Consider the following 25976-nt stretch of genomic DNA (forward strand, 5'->3'; position numbering starts at 1 on the left):
AGAAATATCTTAAAAATTAAGAACAAAACATGCAATCCTGAGAAAAATCACCGCCTGAAAATTAAAGAGGGGTAATTTCCAACCAACTCACGAAAAATCGGGAAAAGTTTTGAAAAAGTTACTTTTTGCGTTTCTCTTTGTTTCGTCGTCCGTGTCTGTCGCGGGTGACCATGAACGGCCATGATCAATGACGACCAACTTTTTCAAAACTTTTTTTCGTAAAATCGCGATAACTCGTGACGTTTATAAGCAAACCCTAAATATCAAAAAATGTCTAAATATCAAAATTTTTGTAATTGTCTGCTCTACAACTTTGTAGAACATTGTTACACTCTAAAAATTAATCCTGCAAAGTTAGAAAAAACACGCAATTTTAAAATGAAAAATTTTGTTCTAAATGAAAAAACGACCCTTCAGGGTCATTGTAGATTCGAAAAGTACATTAAATTTCCCATAAAATGAAATGTTCCAAAAAAATTTACGGTCGAGTAACGAAAAATGGGAGAATTTCTAAACTTTTTTAGTGTTTTTTTCCGATGAAAAATACGTTTTTTCGGAATTCTGAGTACGCCATCAAATCGGGCGTCTAATTTTACATAAAAGTCCCTTTGACACCAAATTTCTATCTTATCACCGTTTCAGGCAGCAAAATTATTGAAAAACAACACTTTTTCGCATGTTCAAAAATGGAAGGGGTCGTACCGCCCCTCCGTCACGAGATATCAAAAAACGGATCTCGGATTCGTGATCAGGGACAAAAGTTACCCCATAGAACAAAGTTTCACGCAAATCGAAGAGGGGTCGGGGCAACTGCTGTGTGAGTTGGCGGAGAATTACCCAGAGGCAAAAAAAAAAAATTTCAGATTGAAAAAAAATCATTGTTTTTTATTTTAAATCAAATAGAACACTTGCTAGCTTTTCCAACAAAATGTAAAATTAATAACCAATCGAAAAATTTCATACAATCTTTTACATTTTTCTTACAAATGCATAACTAAAATCTTACATAAAGTGTTTAAGATACTAAACAAAAAAATCAGTTATAATATTTGCTCACCCATCGCCATCCCTCCCTATTCTTGACAAGAGTCGAAAAGGAAAACTACAAATGGATTTTTTAAAGGCCTTGTTTCTTCAAAAAACGAGGAAACTTTTGTTAACTGATTTCAATATTTTATCTCGGTACAAACTGAAAAAATTAAGGAAAAAAAAACAAATTTTAGATGGAACCATAACTGATATAATGAATAAACGATGTTTTGAATAATCATGGCTTCAGAACATCGAGTCTGGATTGAATATTGACCATTGGCATTGACCAATGACCGAAAAAGAAAAAAAAACTACTATATTTTATTTTAGGGATTTCCCACCTCCATTTTAGTTTATTGTGAAGTTTGAACTTCTTGCATTGTAAATTGTTCATTAGTCATCCTAATTTTTGCCTTCCTCACCTCACTGAGGCAAGGCTATAAAATCACTCGAAAAATGAACTTCTTAAATACGACTCCTAGCTATACCTTCACGTATACCTATCGACTCAGAATCAAATTCTGAACAAATGTCTGTGGGGATGTGTGCAGACATGATTTTTATTCCACATGATTATCTCAGAACTGGCTGAACCGATTTTGGCCGGATCCGCCTTTTTCTGTTCGTTTTGGGGTCCCCTAAGACCCTATTAAATTTTATTCTGTTTAGTTAAGTATTTAAAAAGTTATGCCAAGAAAAAGATTTTTGTAGATATAAAAAAGGGTGATTTTTTGCCTAACCTCAAAAGGCCGGGTCTTTTTCGTTAACGTGTGAGAGTCGCGCTAGATACGAATTGCCCGGTTGCCACATTGTTTCAAATGAGAGTCTGCATGTTTTCTGGAAAAGTCTGTATCAGGTATATTTTTTTTCATAAACTTATTTTCATTATTACTTTGTAAATGAGAGGAAGGCACCACCCACCTATTGTGGATTAAGAAACGTTTTTTTAATTAATATTTTAACTTGAACTCAAAAATAATTATCAATGTCAATCAATGTAACTAAAATAAATAAAGCTAAAATAGATTCATTTTGTTTTAATAATTAAATCTGCGGAAAAAATTGTACTTCGGTTGGTTTAATAATGTACTTTCTAATAATTAAAAGATTGAAGTCGATAAGAAGTTCTTGTATCATTGGTTCGTCCATACAAGTCTTAATACAATTGTGACAAAATAGCTATTAAGATATTAAAAATATGTATCTGAACGGATTTGGCATCCTCTGCGATTATGTAGACATTGCTGAGAATTATTTAGAAAAATTGAACTCTGGGATACACTTTTAAACAAATTTAGCCATTTTTGTTACCCCAAAATAATAAATTGCGCAAAATAACCATTTTTATTTTTTTATTATGTTTCTAAGTTTTTTTAAAGGGTCCTAAAAGCAAATGTGTTTTATATTGTTATAGGATCTAATAAAAAAAAATACTACAATTATTAAATGACATCTTTAGAGCCACAGCGAAATTTGTTCAAAATTGATTTGGCAATTGAAAAGTATTTTTTTTGCAATTCCGTCGTGAAACTACTTACATTTCCTGTCATTCTTGAACGACGAAATAGCCTACTTTTCTGCACCAAAAATAACAGAATCGAATAGCAACACTTTTCAAAATAAATGCTGAAAAGTTCTACTTTTCAGCACTAAAATGGGTGCTGAAAAGTTGAACTTTTCAGCACGTGTTTCGAAAAGTAACACTTTTCAACATTTTTTTAATTTAAACGATTTATTGACAAAATACATGAAAATTTGACTTAAAATTTCACTCAATGGGTGTTTTTCGGATTTGCAAAAAATGTTGTATGGAACTCGTTGCAAAACTTGATTTTTTCAGCACTCTTCGTATTTATCCAACTTGGTGAACCTCGTTGGATAAATGTACAACTCGTGCTGAAAAAATCCTCTTGTTGCAACTTGTTGCATAAACTACTATTTTACAACATTCGATATCATACACCGTTTTGACTTTAAATCACTAAAATTGCTTTTTTTGTTGTTGAAACGTGACTTTTTTATATGTAGAGGTTATAACCATCCATGAAAATATAATTTTTGAAAAAATCAGAAAATTTCCTGCAAATTTAATTTCAAGACAGTAATATGATTGGACCAACACCGAAAGAAAAAAAAGGAAAAATGAGTTTTTCAACATCACAAAAATAGCATCAAAATTTTAAGGGACGGTGACCTTCGAATAAAAATATTTTCTGAATTTTCAAATCAACCCTAATATTTGCTACGGTCAAAATTTACTTTTGTCCATGTTTTTCAAAAATCATGATTTTTGTTTTTTGAAAAGTTTGCAACACTGCCATGCGAATTATGACCAACATGTGTTATAGCTCAAGAGACAATTTTTGACAATTTTCAAAAGTGATTATTTTACATAATTAAATTTTTGTTTGTGGAAAGTCCAATGAAAAATTGGTTAATTTTGAGTCATTTTTTCGGAAAAATTCCAATCAATACAAAGTCTTATCCAAATAAAAAAAATAAAAAAATAAAATTAAAAAAAGGCTTCTCCTTCTTGAGAGAATTTCTCTGCAATTGTGGACTTGGATTTATTTTTTTTTCAAAATTATGTTACTTTTTTGTTTCAGTATTTTTTTTTAATAAAAATAATGTTTTGATCTCCAAATCTTTTATTTTTCGGCGTACTCATTGACGTACTCATGACACTATTTTTTTCAAGTTAACCTTTTTTTGGCAGAAATTGTAGAAATACGTGTCTAATTTGAGCTCGTCAACGTCAAAATAAATGTCACTTTCATCCCGCTGTGAGCTTTTAGTTTCTCTTCTCTCTATCCATCTTTTAGCATTTCCAGTAGTTTTTTTGTGGATTTTTTCTGCTTTGGTTAAATCTTACCTAGTGTAACACATTGAATTAATTTAATCCAATGATGATAACTGATAATTAGAGGTGGGACTTCTGATATCCGGATAACTTGCAGTATTGATAATTGAAAATGAACTAACTCATACATTCCAGCTTTATCTTGGTATCACATGATTTATGGTCGAATACTATTATCCGAAAAAATACCCGATCTGTTACATTTTTATTCATAAATAAAAATGTTCCTCAAATATTTTTATCCAAATTATTTTCAGTTCTGATTTGATTTTCGTACATCTCTTTGTTTTGGTTTGATTGGAAAGATGATATCTGATTTTATATAGAAAAAATTGTAAATTATCCGGATATCCAAGAAGCTCTACTGATAATCGCCAAAACTCTAATCTAGCTTATAAGTAAAACTAAATGTATTATGCTTAGGACAAGAAATAAATATGAATTGGATTGACAAATTGAACATTTGAATCATCGATATTTTGAGAATAAGTAAAAATTCTCTGTCACGAGGTATCGAACAAGGACCTTGTTTTCGTGATCAGGAAAGAACAGGATCCCTTCTATCCATCGTTTGTAGTTGGAACATTGATGTATAAATTTGTTTTATCATTAACATTTTGATTTCAAATGTGTTTTTTGTGTAAATCTGTTTTGTTAGTGATAAGATGTAATATTTTTTTTAAATTGCACAATTAATGGAAAATCCTAATCCCTAAATGGCGCAAACTGTGATTCCAAAGGTTTGCATTCTTCCCCCGTAGAAGGGGGAAAAGTGCGCGCTCAATCTCGAAAGAAATCGGAGAACAAAATTATGTGTATGGCACCATACACCCTTCAGCTCATTCCGTCTCAAGTCTTGATCTTGTACGGCCCGGCAGCAGTCAGTCAGTCGGTACACCTTTCGTCCTCCAGCTCCAGCTCCGGGTACGAGCATGCCAACAGTGAAGATTCGTGTGTGTGCGAGATGAGTTATGCTCCTCGCAGCTCTTGGATCAAAATGTTGTAGCACACATTGCAAATCCTCCCCCCCCCCCCTCTTAAGGGACAGAGACTTGAGAAGATGGTCCTGGCCGGAGTGGTGCAGAACAAACATATCACGACGAATGAGCGACGACTGCGAAGAAAGGTTCAAGTTCTGAGCTGGGCACGAGAGTGAATTCCAGCCTGAATGTTCAAGGGCTTGCTGTTTTTTCCTTCAGATTCTTCGGGTTTCGTTACAGGCTCAGGTGATGGGTTGATTAGGTGGAAATGATAAAAATCACACCGTCTCATGGGGGATGGTTGTGAGTGGGTGGTTGAGAAGGGGGGGAGTCTTGCTCAAAATGTGGCGACAAATATTTCATCACCCCCCCAGGGAGGAGGACGTGAGATTGATGCAAGGCTTGAGCGGCGCAGTTTTAATTGCGAGCAGTTCAGAAATGAGTGCGATTATGCGCGAAACATAAACACTCAAGTCGAGCGGGGGTTTTGGGTGGTGATCGTTGCACTAATTACGCATGGTAACATGTATTTGCTGTTGAGTGCTGGTAATGCTGATACGTGGGAACTCACTTAGGTTTCAGTGTTGATATATGGCAGTGAATTTCTTGAATCATATTTTTGTACTCTTTTACTAATTAATTTGAATAATTTAATCGTGAGATAATATTTTGTTCTTACCTATCACTTAAAAACCTGACAAAACTGTAACACCTGCCTTCCAGCATATTATTTCTGATTTACGATCACCCGGGCCAGCACTGCGTGGAAATTAAGTACCATGGCATGGTATGGAGGATCTTCACGATCAACAACGGGCAACAATTTATGGATGTGTGCAAAAAAATTTCATCTAGATGACTAAAATCATCAAACCATTTCGGACGCCCGTATTGGCATTAATGCGGAAGAAGCTAGAAGCAAAAGCAATTTGTCAATAATTCCTAATTTATATACAGAAAACACAACTGGTTGCGATGGGATCTTAAGCTTGCATTAGCCTTTCGACTTTAGTGCTTGTTAGATTAAATTCAGTTCAAGGCTTTTTAAACAAAAAAGTATTTTCTTTTTTTCAATGAATATTCTCCAAAAAGTACAAAACTTCAAAAAAAATCTCAGCTTCTACTTACTCAAGGACGTCATTTGTAGACAAGTGCAAGTATACTCTCAAAACGTATACTTATTTGTCGTTGTTTCAGTCGCTGCAGCTCAGTGCACAGAGTGACAGTGTTGTTCGAGCTCACTGAACGAATGCGCGCCAATTTCGTCACGCACCAGACTTCCCACTTCCCTCCATCCTGCTGCTTTGGCAAGGAAGTATCCAGTACAACAAGTGCATGCACGTGAGAGAGAGAGAGAGAGAGTGAGTGAACAATATGTGACAGCAATTAGAAGAACAATAATTATTATGTAACTTGTCGTCGGTGTGTGCACACTGCAACTCTTCAATGCTTTTCCAACTCCCACTTTTATGAAGCTTGTCATCACGGTTAATGGCACAAAAATGAAGGAAAACACGAGGGAAAAAAACTCGGTGACTCTTTGAACTGTGCACAGCTAGCGCAAATGAACCATTCTTTGGGAACAATTAAGGTGAACGGCTGTTGGAAATGGTCAATCGCCTCGAGTAAAAATATTATTTTTACTTGAAGAAAAATAAAAATACTGCAATATTATATTAAACAGAAATACTATTTCTTCATGATGAATGCTCAGTTTCTAAACTGAGTAGTAGTTGAATGACTCTTTGTCCATGCATTTCTTATGTCAAAAGAAGTATATTTTTTAGTTTTTCCATACAATACTAGGAATACAAAGAGACGAGTTGTTCCTTTTAATTCCGCTATAAAGGAACAACTCGTCTCTTTGTATTCACAGTAATGCATTCTGCTAAAACGCTCAACCAAACCACAAATACTAGGAACTTGAGAATCTAGAGGAGGGATTTTCTGATCGGTTTGGTGTTTTCGGCAAAATTGTAGGTTATGATTTCAAGAGTTTTTTTCTTTAAAGGTTCTATAAACATATGAAATACAATCGCTTGTAGGACCTTTTCAAAAAAATACTCGAGATTTGAACTCTTCAGAAAAAACAGTAGAATAAAAAAGAATTTTTTATTTAACATTTGATGAAAAAAATTAGTTCTCAAAATACTATTTTTTTTTAATTATGGGTTAGTAGACTAAGGATCAGTTAATAAACCACGTGGACACTTTTTTTTGAAAATGTCACTCCTCCTCCCCTTCGTGGACAATTGTTAAAAAAAATGTATGGACCGTGGAAAATCAAATACCCTTCTTCCCCCACACCCCCTATAAAATGTACACGTGGTTAATGGATGGCCCCTTAAAAAGACATTTTCGGAACCATAGTGCTTGACGGTGCAAAAATGTGAAAATATTACAAGATTAATTTAGTTTAAAAAATCTGAATTCCCTTTATGGTTAAAATATTTATTATGATCTTATTAAAAAAATGAGAAAATTGATAAATTTCAAGAATTTCACATCGTCTACAAAATCGTTAAAAGTCACCAACCCAATATTAGTAGTAGAACAAGGATATTCACTAGCTTAATTCTACAGAAGTTCTTGATATTATTTTTGTCCCTATTAGAGTTTGATAAATATTTTGTGAAAAATCGTTACAGTTTCACACAAACATAAATTTCACGGGATTTCACGAAAAAAGACATTGTCAAAAAAGTCAACAAAAAAAAATGGAAAAATGGAAATGGATTATACCTGATATTTCATACTTCAGGATCTATTCTTAGTTTTGCATGGTTCTGAAATTAATATTATAACGAATTTATCTTGGCATGAAATTTTCAGACAATATCGAAAATTTAATACCGTCATCAGTGGTGGCATTGGGTCTGGGGGGTGAGATTGGGTCATACAAATTTCAGCATTTTCGTAAGACCCAATCTCGCCCCCCCCCCCCATATCCATGATGACGGTACGAAAAGTAATTTGAATTGAATGAAACTATATTGGTTTTTTTTCATAATTTTTTTTTCAATTTTTTACTGTGAGCAATTCTCTACGAAATCGGTCTTTTTTCTTCAATTTAAATTTTTGTATTTTTTAATCCGACTAAAACTTTTTTGGTGCCTTCGGTATGCCCAAAGAAGCCATTTTGCATAATTTGTTTGTCCATATAATTTTCCATACAAATTTCGCAGCTGTCCATACAAAAATGATGTATGAAAATTCAAAAATCTGTATCTTTTGATGGAATTTTTTGATCGATTTGGTGTCTTCGGCAAAATTGTAGGTATGGGTACGGACTACACTGGAAAAAAATGATACACGGTAAAATTTTTTTTGTGATTTTTTTTTATTTAACTTTTTATCACTAAAATATTTTTATTTTTTTTTATTTTTTGATATGTTTTAGAGGACACCAAATGCCAACTTTTCAGAAATTTCCAGGTTGTGCAAAAAATCATTGACAAAGTTATGAATTTTTTAATCAATACTGATTTTTTCAAAAAATCGAAATATTGGTCGCAAAATTTCTTCAACTTCATATTTCGATGTAAAATCAAATTTGCGATCAAAAAGTACTTTAGTAAAATTTTGATAAAGGGCACCGTTTTAAAGTTAAATCCATATTTAAGTGACTTTTTTGAAAATAGTCGCAGTTTTTCATTTTTTTAAATTAGTGCACATGTTTGCACACTTTTGGAAAAAATATTTTCGAAAAGATGAGAAAATTCTCTATATTTTGCTTCTTCGGACTTTGTTGATACGACCTTTAGTTGCTGAAATATTGCAATGCAAAGGTTGAAATACAGGAAAATTGATGTTTTATAAGTCTCATCCAAACAGCCCACAATTTTTTAATGTCGATATCTCAGCAACTAATGGTCCAATTTTCAATGTTAATATATGAAACATTTGTGAAATTTTCCGATCTTTTCGAAAACATTATTTTCAAAATTTTCAAATCCAGACTAACATTTTAAAAGGGCGTAATATTGGATGTTTGGCCCTTTTAAAATGTTTGTCTTGATTTGAAAATAATGTTTTAGAAAAGATCGGAAAATTTCATAAATGTTTCATATATTAACATTGAAAATTGGACCATTAGTTGCTGAGATATCGACATTAAAAAATGGTGGGCTGTTTGGGTGAGATTTAGAAAACATCAATTTTCCTGTTTTTAAACCTTTGCATTGCAATATTTCAGCAACTAAAGGTCGTATCAACAAAGTCCGAAGAAGCAAAATATAGAGAATTTTCTCAGTTTTTCAAAAATATTTTTTCCAAAAGTGTGCAAACATGTGCACTGATTTAAAAAAAATGAAAAACTGCAACTATTTTCAAAAAAGTCACCTAAATATGGATTTAACTTGAAAACGGTACACTTTATCAAAATTTTACTAAAGTACTTTTTGATTGCAAATTTGATTTTACATCGAAATATGAAGTTGAAGAAATTTTGCGACCAATATTTCGATTTTTTGAAAAAATTAGTATTGGTTAAAAAATTCATAACTCGGTCAATGATTTTTTGCACAACCTGGAAATCTAATCTAATCTAATCTAATCAGACCCTAGCGCAGCCAATCTTTCGAAGGGATCCTGGAGAGTGCCTTAGGTTAGATGACGCCTAGCACTCTTCTTGTCATTTATTAACATTTGTAGTGCACCATTGCATTAGAATGCATTGAAACATCACAAGTGTTAAAGCGGCCAGGCCTACTGCGTAAAGCCGTATCGCAGAGATGACTCGTAATTGGGTTGAGTTTGAGCACTGAGTGTTCGAACAACAACACAATTCTGAATCGACAGGGGAGGAAGAAGCGTGGGGACACACCACCATACGCTCCGAGATTTTTGGTTGTATTCGTTGGGAGCACCATGCTAAGAAGGTTTGGTATTCCGGGAACCTCTGGGATGGGACATTGTATTTCCACGAATGCCCTGGACACTATTTGCCGTGGTTATAGCGCCACAACTTGCTCTCTGTAACAGTATTCCTAATTCCAGTCCACGCTCACCAAGTCGTCATGGCCTAGTGGTTAGCATTTTTGCTTACCAATTCAAAGGACGGAGGATCGAACCCCGCCTCGAGCGACTTTGATTTTTCGTTCATATTCATCATTTCAAATTTATGTGTTCTTAACTTTCTCGTTGGGAGCAGATGGGAATCGAACCCAGAACCATTCGCTTACAAAGCGAACACCGTAACCAGTCAGCCACGGCCGCTCCTGATTTTTTGCACAACCTGGAAATTTCTGAAAAGTTGGCATTTTATGTCCTCTAAAACATATAAAAAAAATTAAAAAAAAAAATAAAAATAGTGTTTTTTGGCAAATCAAGTTTGAGTGATAAAAAGTTAAATAAAAAAATCACAAATTTTTTTTACCGTGTATCATTTTTTCCCAGTGTAGTCCGTATCCATACCTACAATTTCGCCGAAGACACCAAATCGATCAAAAAATTCCTTCAAAAGATACAGATTTTTGAATTTTCATACATCATTTTTATATGGACAGCTGCGAAATTTGTATGGAAAATTATATGGACAAACAAATGATGCAAAATGGCTTCATTGGGCATACCGAAGGCAACAAAAAAGTTTCAGTCGGATTAAAAAATACAAAAAAAATCTAATGACCAAAATCCTAGAGAACTGCTCTGTACATTTTCATATATTTTTTTGCAAAAGCTTAAGATAATGTATACTTCCGCTTAGTGTTGTTAAAATTATCACGCCTAAATATTCATACAACTAGCAATGTGAGTGCTAGTAGAAAATATGAAGTTGAAGATTAATGCATTCTTCGTCGTCAGAAAAAAAAACTTTTCATAATTTGGATGAAATTGAAGAGTACTGATAACTCACTTAGTGCTGTTTGAAGAATCAGCATAGTTGACTCGAAATGAATTGTGAGCAGTGATTGACTACTCACTGTTCCCAAAGTCCTGCATGAGTTGCTTGGTTTTCTTCACTTGCCGGTAACACTCACACACTTGCAAACCCAAACTTACAAAATTCAACTCGAGCATAAATTGAAGCAAGACCAGTCGTCAGATTCATCATAGTTTGGCTACACAATTATAAATTACGACGTGTTTAGGCATGATGATACACGAACAAAGACCCTCGGAAATGGGTCTCGTTGACTGAGCAGTGCTTTTTCTTGGACGACTATTTTTTCTTCCTTTTCTTCTTCAGTATAACTTGTCGTCGCCATTCAGCAGAGCAGAGCAAAAAAAAAAACACACACACATGCTCACGATTTCAGCCAACAAAAGACGTCAGACCAGGTAGCGTATTTGAAGTGGAAAATTCAACATTAATTTTTCTTGTTCAGGAAGAAGATCCGAGAGAGAGCCTCCTGGTCCAACGCGAATAGACGTGTTGTTTTACGAGGAGGCTTTGAAATCGTTATGATTTGCTATGAATTGCATACATTTAGCGAGTTGGTGTGTGTGTGTGTGTGTCGGTGTGTGCCCTTCAGAAAATGACAGATTATATGAGTGACTTTGTGTACGCCCCCTTCAGACACCCCGCGCGTTGAACCCTTTTGCTGACGTCTTGGCACAGGGCCTTTGTAATGGCGATGGGGAAGGGACAGTACCGACTGACAATAGCAATTACCCAATGAATGCGCACACATCGACTGAATGGATGGATGAGCGGATTGATGAGTGGAGCGAGGGCTATGAGGCGTACATTGGACGTGTTGTCAACTCTGCAAGACTACAATCGATGATAAAGGCGATGATAACAGGCCTAACGACGACGGTGACGGTGAATTTTTTTTAAGATTTTCAGTAAAATATTTTCGAAATTTTCATTTATTACCATCAAAATTAGAATGCAAATAAAAATTCAAGAATCCAAAACAAGTAGCCCAAGAATTCAACCCGCAACATTTTCGCCAGAGCACGTCCCCGCTGATACCGATCATCCATCCAAGAAGCGGTAGCGGCGGTGTGCACATCTTAAAAGGGCACCACACCGTCATCCCGCGAAACCCCGGATGGCCGAGGACACGTCCCGCTCTCTCGTGATGTGAAACGGGCTAATATGTGAGATGAGCCAGTTCATAAACTACTGGTGCGCTGATAGTATCTTGTTTGCTTTTTGAGCGTTTTGTTTTTTTTTTTTTTCGCGAAGAGAGGTATCGAGAAATATGAATACCCATAATAATCTTTTTGGCTGGTTCTTGTGACTTTAAACCTCACGTGCTATCGCCATCTTCAACACGGAGGCATCCTTCGAGCGTCGTAAAGAACGTTGAGCACTTTATTATAATGTGTTGCATTGGTCGGGACACGGTGGGTTTGACGTTTTTAAAATTTTATTTTAAAACAGATTTATCAAAAAGATCGATTCTGCTTAGCTTGATTGACTCCACAATAATTTAAATCAAAATGAAAAAATCAAACACACCGTGATTATCCTGAACAAATTTATAACAAAAAGGTGATGCGTTCAAATCCCGACCGAAAAGTGATCCATTCTAATTGAATTGTTTCGCGGGAAACCTGAGATTTCGCCTTCAAAAAGCGATAAAAACGTGCTTTAGAGGTCCATTAGGGTCGTAAATTGGGACCATTCCTCCCATGTTAGAGACTACCGTTTCGAAGGCGAAGCGGGAGTGGAAACCAGAAGTTGAATTATGAGAAATGAAACACCCAAGTCCAATCGAATAAATCCGCACGATACAATTAAAAATTATCGATAAACCAGTACCATAAATTGCAGTTTAACTTTTATTTTAATCGAGCAAGCAAGCGATGCCAAACAACGGAGCAGCAACATGCGAAATTACAAATAAGTCAATGGGAATCAGTTGGGTGCCACGGCAAAGAAAACCAGGGTCGTACTTGGGATCGATTGGTGGCAGTGAAGCCATGTTGACCAATGTCCTGGGGCCAGCCCACCACTATTGGTATCGATTGAATTTATGGCAATTGGAAGCGGGTGCTCCACTCGGGCGCGCTCGCGCTGGCAGTTACAACAGGAAACACACGCCAAGATTTGTAGGGAGAATTGGGGTAGCAGAAAAAGTTACTGAAGGTTAACTTTGCCAATTACATTGAGAAAATATTTCCTGTTTTCAGTTATGAGCAACATAATCAAGCTTATATCTGTGAACCCTTACCTCTAAATAAAATGCTGTCAAAGGAAAACTGAAGGAAAATTGGACGAGCTTTTGAATACATTTTATCAAGACTGAAAAATCAAGTCTTAAAAAAGAAATTACGAAAAAAAAACATAAAAAATCTCCCGATTTGATGGCGTACTCAGAATTCCGAAAAAACGTATTTTTCATCGAAAAAAACGCTAAAAAAGTTTTAAAAATTCTCCCATTTTCCGTTACTCGACTGTAAAAAAATTTGGAACATGTCATTTTATGGAAAATTTAATGTACTTTTCAAATCTACATTGACCCAGAAGGGTCATTTTTTCATTTAGAACAAAATTTTTCATTTTAAAATTGCGTGTTTTTTCTAACTTTGCAGGGTTATTTTTTAGAGTGTAACAATGTTCTACAAAGTTGTAGAGCAGACAATTACAAAAAATTTGATATATAGACATAAGGCTTCATCCATAAAGTACGTCACGCTAAAATCAGCCAAAATTTACCCCCCCTCCAACCCTTTGTCACGTTTTCCCTATACATACCCCCTCCCACCCTAGAGCGTGACATACTTTATGGATGACGCCTAAGGGGTTTGCTTATAAACATCACGAGTTATCACAATTTTACGAAACAAAAATTTGAAAAAAATACTTTTTGCGTTTCTCTTTGTTTCGTCGTCCGCCTCTGTCGCGGGTGACCATGAACGGCCATGACCAACTTTTTCAAAACTTTTTTTCGTAAAATTGCGATAACTCGTGATGTTTATGTCTTTATATCAAAATTTTTGTAATTGTCTGCTCTACAACTTTGTAGACCATTATTACACTCTTAAAAATAACAAAGTTAGAAAAAACACGAAACTTTAAAATGAAAATTTTTGTTCTAAACGAAAAAATGACCCTTCTTGGTCAATGTAGATTCGAAAAGTACATTCAATTTCCCATTAAAAGACATGTTCCAAATTTTTTTACAGTCAATTAACGGAAAATGGGAGAATTTTGAAAACCTTTTTTAGTTTTTTTTTTTTCGATAAAAAATACGTTTTTCGGAATTCTGAGTACGCCATCAAATCGGGCGTCTAATTTTACATAAAAGTCCCTTGGACACCAAATTTCTATCACATCACCGTTTCAGGCTGCAAATTATTGAAAAACAACTCTTTTTTTCACAAATCGAAGAGGGGTCGGGGCAACTGCTGTGTCACTTGGCGAAGAATTACCCTCATATAATCAAAATGTAGGGAATTTTCGCAGGTATTCGACTTTTTTATAAGTTTTGAAATAATAACTTAAACACTGTGTACTTTATCAGCAGTTCCATATAAAAGTTCAAGTGTTAAGGTGCCAAAAGTTGCGTATTTCAATTACGAAAATTTTGGTACTGTAAACCGGGGTGAGTTTGATAGGATTTCAATTTGTTTTTCGGAATATTTTCCAACAGGTAAGGTTTTTCTCAAGATTATTATTTTTAAAAAATGCACTGGGGTAGGCCACACAAAGTCCTTGCACTATTTTGGAAAAAAAGTTTTTTCAATAGTGTATAGAAAAAATAGTGATGTTAAAATTCTTTGTATGAATTCCGGGGTGAGTCATGGTTTTTCTTGTTAAAATCATATTTAAGATGTTTATACTTTATTTGTACGTTAAATCGTCGCCATCGTGCTAACTTGTCGTACGTGCATTTTGGGCCAAATTGAGTTAAGAACGCCATTTTGTGCAACTCACAATGCCTGACCTTTTGACCTTCACAGATCCCCAAAATTCGATTTCAATCCTGAGATATTCAACAAAACCGAAAAACTCCGTGCATTTTTGTCACTTTACATATGAAAGTAGTTTCAATCTTGTCGTGCTATCTTGTCACTCCATGAAAATTGATGTAAGTGCGACAAAAGGCCAAAGGGATTTCAGGCCAGGAAATTCAGGATGCGTTTGTCGCACGTACAAGCTAGACTACCGTAAACATTTGTAATTATAACTCGGGACTCCAGCAACCAATTTCAACCAAACTTTGGAAAAATGCACAGAATGGTGAGCCAAACAAAACGTGTTTGTTATTGTTTACATTGCGTGCTCTCGTTTTTTAATATTCAAGGTCAAACATTAAAACGCGTTTTTCTCGGAACGTCAAAATGGCGGGTGCGACAAGATAGCACGACGACGTCGAAATGTACCATCACTAAAGTAGCTGATATAGTTTATGATAAAAAATCAATGTTTATATTAAGATAACTAAGTTTATAAACTTTTTTACAAAATACAAATAAATTTTAGGTAAAATTGTTAAAAAGACGGAATTTGGCGTAAAGTTGGTAAAAACTGGTTTTGTTCATAAAATTATTGATTTATTTTGTATTTTATACCGAATTCGAAGCACTAATCAAAAGTTTTCACATTCTACATGAAATTTGTTCAACTGAAATTGCCTATGAAGATTTTTTTTAATCGTGTTTCAAAAACACATATTATTTATTATATTTTCCGATTCAAAATCATGATAATTGAGTAAATCATGACACTTTGAGAATGACTTTCATCAACATTTCCTTAACTATAGTTAACTAACTTTTTGAACTTTTCAAATTTTTATGAAAAGTTCTTTTTGAGGTACTTTGAACTCTTCTCTACCACGGTCAGTATGATTCTAAACTATTCCGTACGTATTTTTATTGTACGCTTCATTTTGCCGAAAAATCGCGGACCTATCAAAGCCACGCCGGCTATCAAAGTCACCCCATCTTACGGTACCATAACATGTAGGTATAGGTAATCGCTGAACTTTTCGAGTTATCGCAGTTTTAGTGAAACAAGTTGATTTTTTGCCGATGTCGTCAATTTACCGTTTCGCGCGAGGTGCGTCGAAAATCCCGGATTTTATTTTCAAAAAATCATATCTCGGAATTCTGTTAATGAACCACACTTAATTTTTGATAAGTTATGTGAAATTGCCCGAGGAATCCGTTAAAAATACTTTCAGATATAGGCTCTTTGGTCCAGACGTCATTTTATGTTTCCATAAAACTTTTTCAAATTTTCTGCCAGATTTTTGAAACACCACATTATATTTTCTTGGAAGTCATACTTATCATTTGCGTTCAAGACAGCTAAAATTGGTTAAAATGGAGCGAAGTTATGATTTTTTTTGTTTTTTTTTTTTTTGAAAAAGTGTTTTTTGTGAAAATCCAAACCAAACAAAACAAAACGTTTAATTATTTTGACCAAGGAACCTCCAGAAAATTTTTGAGTCAGATCGAAGCACTATTTTTTTAACTTTCATATGGAACTGCCGTTATCAAAATTAATTCTTAAATTTCAGATTTGATTTTACAATCAAAAATGAAGGCAATAGTTTTATTTTTCTTGTTTTTATTTGTTTACCATGCCGTTGCAAATATATTTCAAAGTTTATGAGATTCCAAAGCACACTATAGCAAAAATCACTTAATCACTTTAAATCACCTAAATGATCGTAGATTGACATATCTTTCAAATGCCTGAAGTTTGATATATCGGATGATACGGTTTCTCTCATATTCCGGAAGTGTCCCCAAAGGGCCACCAGTAACCGGTTCCAGGTTGGCCAGGATGGCTCAGCGAACAATGACATTACCACAAATGGACATATTTTACAATTTCGAGGAGTTTGATTTGCAACATGATGGGTTTTCACCAAAAATGTCAAGTTGGCCGTTCATCGGGTACTCGGGAACCGGTTCCAGGTTACTTGAATGTGGTCAGTAACTCTCCAGAGTGGTTCTGGCAATCGTCTTTTATGTTTTTGGTAAGTTTTATGGATCGATTTCAACTATCATGAGTGTGGTTCTGGGTTCGATTCTCATCTGTTCCCAACGAGAAAGTTAAGAACACATGAATTTGAAATGATGAATATGAACGAAAAATCAAAGTCGCTCGAGGCGTGGTTCGATCCTCCGTCCTTTGGATTGGTAAGCAAAAATGCTAACCACTAGGCCATGACGACTTGATGAGCGTGGACTGGAATTAGGAATACTGTTACAGAGAGCGAGTTGTGGCGCTATAACCACGGCAAATAGTGTCCAGGGCATTCGTGGAAATACAATGTCCCATCCCAGAGGGTTCCGGAGTACCAAACCATCTTAGCATGGTGCTCCCAACGAATACAACCAAATCACGGAGAGTATGGTGGTGTGTCCCCACGCTTCTTCCTCCCCTGTAGATTCAGAATTGTGTTGTTGTTCGAACACTCAGTGCTCAAACTCAACCCAATTACGAGAAATCTCTGCGATACGGCTTTACGCAGTAGGCCTGGCCGCTTTAACGCTTGTGATGTTTCAATGCATTCCGATGCAATGGTGCACTACAAATGTTAATAAATGACAAGAAGAGTGCTAGGCGTCATCTAACCTAAGGCACTCTCCAGGATCCCTTCGAAAGATTGGCTGCGCTAGGGTCTGATAAGATTAGATTAGATTAGATTAGACTACAAAATTCCTATCATTTATATTTCTGGTTCATACTTTATATTAAAATCTAGCGATCATTTTTCTGAAGAGTATCGAGCCACATGCACTGAAGAAAATGTACACCCCAGTCTACCTTACAACTGTAGCCAACTTGAACCAACAAGCTCCAAGCAGCCCTTGCCGGTGGAACAGGACCGCATGGGGTGCGCTTTATTTGTGAACATGTCGCCAATAAAATGTTTCTGGTCTTTGTTTCAGGGCTCTTCGATCATCTTAAATCCCTCGGCACACACCCTCCCCGCGGGGCCCGCACCGTCCAGGTGTGTGACTCAATATGGGACGATGTTCGATTTTGGGATCCCCGTTTGGTTTACAAATTTGTTGCTGTTTTTTTTTTTTTTTGCAGCATAGCATTGGATCAGTGGGACCAAAAGAAGGGGAAGATGTTATCTGGACGGCGCGGCGTTGGGATGGCGTTGGCGAGGAATGTCAGCAATGTTGCCTCCGGTCGGGGTCGTGACCGGGACAAATTGCTGCGGGAGCTTCCGGAGTTGGGATATTTTTTTTTTTCGAGGTTAGAGGTATTGGAGTTTGCCCAATAAGAAAATGATGAAAATATTTCTTTGAAACTTTTTTCCATTGCAAAAGAGCACTTAGGCGTGCGACTCAACAATTGCCTACACGAATTGGCTAATCCGTAGCATATAAAAGTTTTTGGAGCAAACTGTCCTGGCACCAGTCAGTCCAGCTCGTTCAGACTCGTTACAACGATGCGTACTCGCTCAGTTCTAAAGATCATAGTTTTGCTAGTGATTTGCGCAGTCCAAGTTTCGAGTGGTTGCAATGTTTCAGTTAAGGATTATTCTGTATCATTTGATGATCTTTGTCGCAGGGATAATTTGTTCTTACCAATAAGAGAAGCCTATTTGCCAAACGAAGCACTGCAAATGTTGCTTCCGAAAGTTATCAACCACACAAAGATACACTTAAATAACTCGGAAAACTCTATCAGCGAGGTTACATTTTGTAATGAAATTACTAGAGGAGAACTTCTAACATTTATAATACCAAAAAATCGTCAACGCCTTGGAACCATGGTCTTGATTTGTGATCCTGTGCATAAAGAGTTTGTAGTGTTGTTGGAAGAAAAGACAGGAGTTCTCCAGTTTCTTCATAGAAAAGAAAGCAATTTTAAAATCGCTCTGCTTGAAGCAATCTTATGTTTGGAAGAATATGGAGTTAATGTCGGATTGAGCCCAATTCCTTTTCCTTGGTAAATTATTTGGAATTGTGTGAAATTAAAAAAAAAGCTATGATAACGTTTTCTTCCACAGTGTGTACAACGGTTACCCTAATGATGAGAACAGCGAAACAACCGCACATATCGAGCCTAAAATGATGGGAAACATGGTTGTTGTTATGCATCAACGTAAAAGTTTGGGTACAACTTCCTTCTCGGACATTGTACTGATTGAAGTTCTCGCAATGGCTTGTTTTGTCCTATTTCGCAAAAAGTAAACTTTTGTTTCAGATTTGGGCAACCTATTGAAGGCAACATCCTACCAAACCCACTGTGCATAAACTTAAACCCAAATAAAATTTTATTTTTTGATCACTCTCAACCAACTCTAACAGCAGTTGTCCAATCCCATCTTTAATTTCTTTTTGCCGACGGTTTTCAAAATAAAAAAATAGTTGCGAGTGTTTTTAAATTCATTTCAACATGACCAGTGCGTTTAAAAACTAATTGGTTCCCCGAAAAAAAAATGTCTTCGCAAAAAAACGTTGGCAGTTTTTGAGACTAATTATAAATTGAATTTATCCATTATTGGGAGTTTTTGCATGATTTTCAAAATAATAAGTTTTTTTCATGAAAATAATTCGCTTGAAAAATCTTTAGATTTTTAATTAAATACAAACACAACCAATTCATTGAAATTTAATTGGGTTGCCAACAAAAAAAACTTTTTTTTTTCAGCTCTTTACGAAACCAGACTTTTTTTAATTTTAATTTTTGAATATTTTAATCCAACTGATATTTTTTTGGCGCCTTCGATATTCCCAAAGAAGCCATTTTGCATCATTAGTTTGTCCATATAATTTTCCATACAAATTTCGCAGCTGTCCATACAAAAATCTGTATCTTTTGAAGAAATTTTTTGATCGATTTGGTGTCTTCGGCAAAGTTGTAGATATAGATAAGAAAAACACTGAAAAAAAAGAAACACGGTAAAAAATGTTTAGTGATTTTTGATTTCGTTTTTTGTCACTAAAACTTGATTTGCAAAAAAAATCATTATTTTTATTTTGTTTTTATTTTCTGATATGTTCTAAAAGACATCAAATGTCAACTTTTCCGAAATCTCCGGAACGGGCAAAAAATATTTGACCGAGTTTTTATTTTTTGTTTCAAATTAATTTTTTGATGTTAAATCAAATTTGCTATCTAGAGGTACTTTAGTGAAATTTTGATAAAATGCAGCGTTTTCAAGTTATAGCCATTTTGAAGTAACTCTTGCTCACTCTTGAAAAAATGTTTTTGAAAAACTATTTTTTTTTTCAATTTGCTTTTTTGAACATTGTTTATATGACCCTTAGTTGTTGAGATATTGTCATGCAAAGGTTTAAAAACAGGAAAATTTATGTTTTCTAAATCTAACCCACACAGAAAAAAAATATGGTAATATTCCGCAGGAAATTGTGACAGATTCAGTGTCAAAAAAAAAGATTAATTTAACCCCAGAAAATGATAAAAAATTTTCAGTTTTCACATTTTCACATTTTCACATTTTTTTTACATTTTCACAATTTTTTTGTAATATTACTCAAAAAAGAGGTAATATTCAACCTACCAAATTTTCTACATTCCAAAATTTAACTTTTTTATCTGTGCAAACAACCTTCCATTTTGTAATGTTGATATCTTAGCAATTAATGCTCCGGTTATTAATGTTAAAATATGAAACATTCGTGAAATTCTTCGATCTTTTCGAAAACATAATTTTATTTTTTTAATCAAGACACACATTTCAAAAGGGCCAAACATTTAATATAACGCCCTTTTGAAATGTTTAGTTAGCTGAGATATCGACATTAGATAATGGTGGGTAGTTTGGGTGAGACTTCGAAAACATCAATTTGCCTGTTTTAAACCTTTGCATGACAATATCTCAACAACTAAGGGTCAAATCAAAAAAGTTCAAAGAAGCAAAATATAAAAAAATATAGTTTTTCAAAAATATTTTTTCACGAGTGAGCGAACATGGGTATTAATTTTAAAAAATGAATAACTGCGACTATTTTAAAAATTAAGATACATACCTAAAAATGACTATAACTTGAAAATGGTGTTCTTTATGAAAATTTCACTGAACTTCTTTTGTTTGCAAATAAAATTTTACATCAAAAAATGAAGTTGAAAGATTTTACGAACAATATTTCATTTTTTTTAAATCAGTATCATTTTATGTTCCCAAAAACATTTCAGAAAGTAAAAACATATTTTTTTTTTAATTTGAATGATAAAAAGGGTATACAAAACTACAAAAAATTAAACCGTGCAAATTTATTTTTCAGTTTAGTCATTATCCATACATACAACTTTGCCCAAGACTCCAAATCGATCAAACATTTTCTTCAAAAGATACAGATTTTTGAATTTTTATATATCATTTTTGTATGAATAACTGTAAAATTTGTAATTATAATTTATTTGGTAACGATATCCTGTTAGTTTACACTTTGTATCAGGGCAAGAAAGGAAAATGGCTTCTTTTGTAGTTTTTTATATTTTTTGGACGCGATCAGTTCTTTTTTTTTATATTTCAGTGAATAATTCTTCTTCTTAAATATTTAATTCATTTTTAAAAGTTTTTGCCTTTTTTGGCTTGATTAGTTCCTTCAAATAAATTGGCAGCCTCAAAAAATATTATTTTTTTTAAGTTTTTGCGTTTTATACAACAGTTTTTGAAAAACATGTTGAAAGATTATTCATTCAAAATTATGTTTTCATAAAAAATTTAAATATTACAATTTATTATTATAATTAAAAATTTGTGATATTTTCATATATTTCTGTGAGGTTGTTCTGAAAACAAATAAGACTAGGTGCAGTTTCAATATTTTGCAAATCAATAAGATTTTTATGTTATATGCAGTCTTAATGAAACAATAGCAATCGCTATGTTTCGGATTAGTGAATTTTCACGATTTCGTGGATAGAGTGAAATTCGTGAAATTTAAAGATTTCCGTGAAATCCCGTAAAATTTATTAATTTTCTCAGATCAATTTTTTGAAATAACAACACAATACAAATTTAATCCATGAAGAATATTTAGACTATAAGTGTCCAATTGAAAAGCGTTATATGAACCAATTTGAAGAATTGTTTGCAAAACAAACATTAAAAACAAAAATAATGAGAAGTGAATGCTGCGAATGTTATCGGTTGTCCACGCTTCAGTAACTTATAGATAATTTGTAAAATATGTTTTAAGAAAATCATGAAATTAATATATTGTCTTAAATTTTATACCAGTCAATCAAATTTTATTGGTTGTCGCTTCTTGTTTGACTCAGGCATTAAAAATAAAAAATCAATGTTTCCTAGTCACGTATTATTACAAAATGTATAAAAGAAATATCTAAAGCACAATAGAACAAACAAAATGCATTTTCAATTTCTTTTAAGCTATTTTAAAACTGTCCTCCTTGTTTAGATCGAAGTGTATATTATCTCCAAATAATATTATTTAGCTAATTCTATGAGTTAAGGCTTGAAAATCATATCAAATATTATGAAAAAATAGATTTTATAATGGTTTCAAAATTTCCCGGGATCCCGGGAAATCTCGGGAATCCAAAAATATTTTCCCGTTTCCCGGGAAGTCCCAAACCCGCGAAAATTGGACGCCCTTATCATGTAATATCTTCATGAAACTTTCAGGAGTGATTGAAAATCATCTTTTTCGTGGATTCAATCAATTTTCTGTAATATGAAATTTTGTGATTTTCTACATGTATGTAACCCCTTATTGAAGATTTATTTTTAAAAATTTCAGTTTTCTGAGTGTTGTTTGTTATAAGATATTTGATTATTAGGGTTTCCCGTGGAAGTAAAAAAAAAATACCACATTTTTCGTTTTCTCTTCTGATTTCGAATAAGCCCATTCTTAAACCACGTGGAAACTTTTTTGAAAATTAAGAAAAGTTTTTTTTGTGTTGCTTTCAAATATAGTGCAGATTTTTTTTTTGAAGAATAATATATGATGAAACATAGTTTCTGGGATTTTAACTTAAGATTTTCAGAGTTATTTAAACATTTTCCACGTTCCGTGAAATTTGGTGATTCAAAATTATGGTACCCGTAAAATTTTCTATTTTTGAGCGTGAAAAATCAATAAGCCTAGCTATGATTTTTAAAGCAAAAAAAATAATACTTTCGGCGATATGTCTATTTGGCGAAATATACCAGATTCGAGCGATAGAAACCTTGAAAGGTAATTTTCAGTTAGAACAAAATTATTCGTTTCAAAATTAAGTGTTTTTTTTTTTGCAAATTTTGTGTTAAGAGTGTACACATGTTTTACAAAGTTTTGAGACAGGCAAATACAAAAAAAAAGATTTTTGTGCCTCGTAAACAGCTGTTTAAAAAATACTTTTATATATAGCACGCACCTGCATGTATTGAATCCAAGAAATTGTCAGTAAAGAATATAGGTCATTTGTTTTTCAAATAGACGGAGGGTATAAACGTTTCAACATTTCGTACCAAAGCTCTACTCACAAATTTGGTGCGACTAAAATTTGAGTTATTTTATATTTCCTACCATTATCTCTTATTTGTTCATAATTGGTGACCGTTCACTCACTTGGCTACTCTCAGTATGCTGTGAATTTTGGCAAAAGGAAAATTCATGTAAACTAAAGAAAGAAAGTGTAGGCGGCAAGACCACACTTGGGCTCTCAACCTGGCAAATCAATTAATCAGAAGAACCTTTGCGTATGCATGGCCTACTTCGCATTTCAGAGGTGTTACAATTTTACCGTAAGGGTGGTATTACCGGACACTTTAAATTTTTTTTCTAGAATTATCGTGTTAGTGAACTGATCATTTCAAACTAATAAAAAAATATTCAAGAAATTCCACAAAATGAATAAAGTTACCTAAAACCGACAAAAATTAAACACCCTCGGTCAGATCTCACCGACTTTGGTCTTTTTTATCGCGGCTCGAAAAAAAGGAACTTAAAACAAGGCGCGTGTCAAAGCCCACAGCCACACGTGAGTGCGCGTTGGCGGGGCTACGATGGCTTCAGGTTCGCTGTTGCTGCCACCGCCGGGGGAAAGGAACCCGTGCGTTTCCGTTTGGGTCCTCCACGCGGTGAGTTATTACCGGGGGTGATTTATTGCTGTTATTAAATATGGTTTTAAGACCTTTTCCTGCACAAAAGTCGTCGCCAACCTGAGGGACAACTCCACAGCAAGCGATTGTGCATGTGGATCGAACGTAGAAAGCAAATAAAAGATAAAGTTTACCGAAAGGTAAACTAAACAAGAGCAAAAGTAACGGACAGATTAAAAATATCGTGTAATTGAATAGTTGCCATAAAATGGGGAACTTCCGACGGTAACGACGGCGGAGTGAAATGTATTTGTTTTAGTTTTTTTATTTGGAAGGAGCAAGTGCGTATAATTTTAGTACTTTTGAAAAATGGCATCGTAAACGAAAAACAGCGAAAAAAATAGTTCGGGCAGACGGCGTCGACATAAAACTTATCGTGGCTCGAAATTAGTCCAACGTTCTAAGCAGCCTATGCATATTTGGCAGGATATGGTGGAGGATGGCGGCCACATATGAAGGCTTCGCATAGCCTGCTCGGATATGGTCGTAAGCAAAGTTGGTCAATGGAATGTTGGCACGAAATTTTGCTTTTTGCTTTTTGCTTTTTGCTTTTTGCTTTTTGCTTTTTGCTTTTTGCTTTTTGCTTTTTGCTTTTTGCTTTTTGCTTTTTGCTTTTTGCTTTTTGCTTTTTGCTTTTTGCTTTTTGCTTTTTGCTTTTTGCTTTTTGCTTTTTGCTTTTTGCTTTTTGCTTTTGCTTTTGCTTTTTGCTTTTGCTTTTGCTTTTTGCTTTTTGCTTTTTGCTTTTGCTTTTGCTTTTTGCTTTTGCTTTTGCTTTTGCTTTTGCTTTTGCTTTTTGCTTTTGCTTTTTGCTTTTTGCTTTTTGCTTTTTGCTTTTTGCTTTTTGCTTTTTGCTTTTTGCTTTTTGCTTTTTGCTTTTTGCTTTTTGCTTTTTGTTTTTTGCTTGGAGTTGGAGTTGGAGTTGGAGTTCGATGAGGTTTGGGTTTGGGTTTTATTTTTTTTTTTAGTTAATTAATCATTAGTTATTTTTATTTTTAGTAAATCAATCGTTACTAACAAAGAAATCGAACATGTTTTATGGTTTTTAAAATATATGCTCAAGATCCATTATGAAAGGCAACCCTGTACTAACCAAAACAGCAATCACTGTCTAATTGGAGTACACACTTCTTCCCCCTCAATCTGAAGTGACATCCCATCCAAACCACATCAAAAATTGACTTTAACCAGACTCCAATTTGCACTGCGGAAAGCCAAAACTATCATCGCCACTTTGCGAACCAAGCAAGAGATCCACCTTCTTCTAACCTGAGGAAGATAACGATCACCTTAACCGTCTAATCAAATTACGGAAATTTTCCCAATCTATATGCAAAAAGCTTCAATTAAACGACATCGCCATCGTTTGGGCAAGATCCTTGTGTGTGGGGCTGCCAGATATATCGGTTTCTCCGCCCCCCTCGCCGGAAAATTTCGAGTGTGTGCACTAGTAAACTAGTCTATCGCCGGAAGGAAAAACTTTCTCACAAAAGGGACCAACGACTTTGTCGACGACAAGCAAAGGTATCAAATTTTGATCTAGTTTACAAAACTTACCACAGTCTCTCGGTTTTTCCCTTCTAATGCTGCCAAGAAGACGGAACGAACGAGCCAACGACGAAGGTGAAAAGTGGGAAATTTATTTTCCTTCATCTGCAGCACGTCCTTCTGGTTCGTAAGTCTAGCCCTCAGGTTGAGGGGGGTGATCCCCGAATGGCGAAACAATCAAGGTGTTCAATTTGTTTAGAATTACATGCCACGTTCTCGCTCGGTAGACTAGAAGCGTAGAAGAAGAAGAAGTGTTGCCAGCTTTGGAATTTCCACACCACGCTCAACAGGTGGTTCATTTATTGGTTTTGTCTTATTAAATTATGGTACATTGATGATAAAAGCTTTTGATAAGTGGTTTTCTTTGTGCGTTCCACACACACACCTTGAAACTTTGGCTCAAAAGTTTGCACACGCAGGCAGAAATTTGCTAGCAAATCTTAGAGCATCGTCAATATTTATGCGGAGGGGCAAAAGTTACTCCAAGTAACTCCTGCCGAAGAGATTTGCGCACCTTTCCGAGCAAAAGGGAAAACTTTTCCAAGCCGCGACTTGAGAAAAGCAATTGTGAAAGATTTCCACCGATAGTGAGGCGTCTTCTTC

The sequence above is a fragment of the Culex quinquefasciatus genome, chromosome 3 (assembly GCF_015732765.1).
Source record: "Culex quinquefasciatus strain JHB chromosome 3, VPISU_Cqui_1.0_pri_paternal, whole genome shotgun sequence".
In the NCBI taxonomy this organism is placed as follows: Eukaryota; Metazoa; Arthropoda; class Insecta; order Diptera; family Culicidae; genus Culex; species Culex quinquefasciatus.